Raw genomic sequence first — 2,798 nt, 5'->3', positions numbered from 1 at the left:
GTTCTGTGTCGATATATCATTCTTGTGTGGGTATGCACAGTGATAGGGGGAGAATCCTCTAACCATGTCATTTCATTTCAAATGAAATCTTAAAATAAGGCATGGGTTGTGGGGGAGTACCTTCCTGTCATTAAAGTTGCTTAATTCTGTATATACTTTATGAGTTTACCCTCTCAAGCATTGTTGTCATCTATGTCAAAAAGGGGGAGATTGAAAGTGCAATATTGCACTAAAGTGTTTTTTTGACATTGATGACAACTTCATTTGTGTTTCTAACCACATGCTCTAAGTGTTAACAGCCCCGATTAAGCTAAAAATGAAGCATGGATGGTTATTTCCTCTCTTATTGGAAAAAGGAAAAGCGGTGCGCTCAAGAAAAGAAGAGTACCTTAAAGTTTTCTTATTTCTTGAGTCCTTAGGGCAGCCGCACTATTAAGAGGGGGTGCATCATAAAAACATCCGGGGAATCAACTTACCTTCTCACATTGATCTAAAAATCCTTGTGCCAAGTTTTTGTTCAGGCCAGAACTTCCGAGACGGCCGGAACTTCCGGGGACCGGAATGTCCGGGCGGGGTCCGGTAAGCTTCCGGGTACCCAGATAAACTGCACTTTTTCGTGCAATCTTTCTGTGTAGCCCGAAACCTCGCCAGAACCTGGCCGGAACTTCCGTCGGCCGGAACTTCCGGGCACCAGAATTTCCGTCCCCTGTTTCAGCAGCTTTTGGGGTACTACTGAGTGGTGCAAACTCTCTGTGTAGCCCGGAACCTGTCCGGAACTTGCCCGGAACTTTCGGGGTCCGGAACTTCCGTCTGTAGCCGGAACTTCCGGGCTACGCAGAAATCTGCCTCCAACGGCCAGATTTCATCCCCACCTATAAATAGTCTTCTTCTTCCTCACGAAGGGGTTGACGACTCCATTTCTCTCACCTCCATTTTCAGACCTCGATTTCTTGGAGATCTCCCTCCTTAGCCAACCAAACCTCTTGATCTTTTGAGAAGCGAAGGAGAAGTGCTCGATCTACACATTCACCAAAGAAAAAGTTGATTCCCCCTTGTTTTGTGGTGCTTCTTGCTACTCTTGGAAGTTGGAGACTCCTATGCGGTAGGAGTGCTCCGGCGAGGAATCGACCATTGTGATTTCCCCCGGAAAGTTTGTGAGGGTTTGGAGACCACCCCAAGGTCTACCACTAGTGGTTGAGAAACGCCTTCGTGGTGTTGTCTCAAGGAGAGAATAGGGTGAGCCTTCGTGGCGTTGGTGTGCCTTCGTGGTAACATCCACCTCTCTAAACGGTGACGTAGCTTCCCTCCAAGGAAGTGAACATCGGCATACATCCTCGTCTCTCGGAGTTGCGGTTATTCCTAACCCTAACTCTCTACTTGTGGTTACTTGTCTCTTAGCACTTACTTATATCATCTTGTGCTTGCTTACTCATATATTTGTGTCACTTGTTTATCTTGCTTAGCTCATTAGTATCATACTTGCAATTGTTAGGCTCACTTTCATTTTCCGCATTATTGCCTAAAATTGCTTAGTAACAATTAAAATTTGTAATTGTACCTATTCACCCTCCCTCTAGGTCCATCTCGATCCTTTCATTAACTCAGCTAGCAGCACGTTCACAAGATCCCTTGCTACCTGACACTACTTCCGAAGCACTCTTGACACAAGATGAGTTGGCAAGATCAGATGAACTTTGTGAGCTTCAACAGCAAGAAGGTAGTTGCTGGAGTCAAGTTACAGTTGCATGCTTCTTTATATGTAGTCTCACAGTTTGATGTACACTAACACTTCCTATGTTCGTTGTTGGACTAGCACCTAGGCGCAAGAGGAAACAAACATCAGGGATAATGCTCGATAGGTTAACTAAATCTAGAGGAGGAAGAATGGAGATCCGTTTTGAGGCGGGTTTAAAAAGGCCACGTGATGCTACAGAGTCAGCCAAGTTAGTATCAGAGGCAGCGGTTGCCGTTAGGTGTCATGTACGTATCCTCCCAACATGGATTCAGTACAGGAATGACAAAGACGAAACCCAATTCAACACCTTCCTCGACCATTTATCTGTAAGTATGGTTATGTATGGAAACTAGTAATATCGTCTTGCTCTGTCCCATACTTTCTAGGTTGCTGATAATGAGACTCCCATAATTTTCAACAGATGAGGTTCAAGTTGGATAGCCAAGATGATGCAACCAGACAAGCTTGCACCCATATTTTCAAGTCTGCTCTGCGACAGTATCGGTATAACTTGAGGAAAACTCACTTTGAAGGCAAGGCTAACAGTGAACTTGCCCAAACATCTCCAGTGGAAAATATATCGGATGAAGACTGGAGAGGCCTCGTTAAACACTGGTCTGATCCAAAGTATCAGGTACATTATATATATGTGATCAGATCACATGTTGAAGTCCTATTTACGCATGTGCCACACAAATCAATCTTCTTGTAGGTGAACTGTTCAAAGAACAAGGCCAACCATACGAAAGTGAAATTCCAGCAAACGACAGGATCTCGTAGCTATATTACACACTGCGAGGCTCTTGTAATTAGCTGTTGTTACACTCTTTTCGCTCTACCATATTATCAGATCTATATTGACTTGTTCCAAATGCAGATGAAAGCCCACAAGGACCAAAAAGTACCTGAACCAAATGTTGTGGAAATCTTCAAGGACTGTCATACCAGCAAGACGAAGGGCATGACTAAACCAGTCAAAGACGCTGTTGTAAATCCTTAATCCTCATGCCTTTTAACTACTACTTACTCTGACTCGTGCCTTGAACTGCATGGTTTGCAGCCA

The sequence above is a fragment of the Triticum aestivum genome, chromosome 5D, assembly GCF_018294505.1.
Source record: "Triticum aestivum cultivar Chinese Spring chromosome 5D, IWGSC CS RefSeq v2.1, whole genome shotgun sequence".
NCBI lineage: Eukaryota > Viridiplantae > Streptophyta > Magnoliopsida > Poales > Poaceae > Triticum > Triticum aestivum.
Note: the sequence above shows the minus strand (reverse complement) of the source record.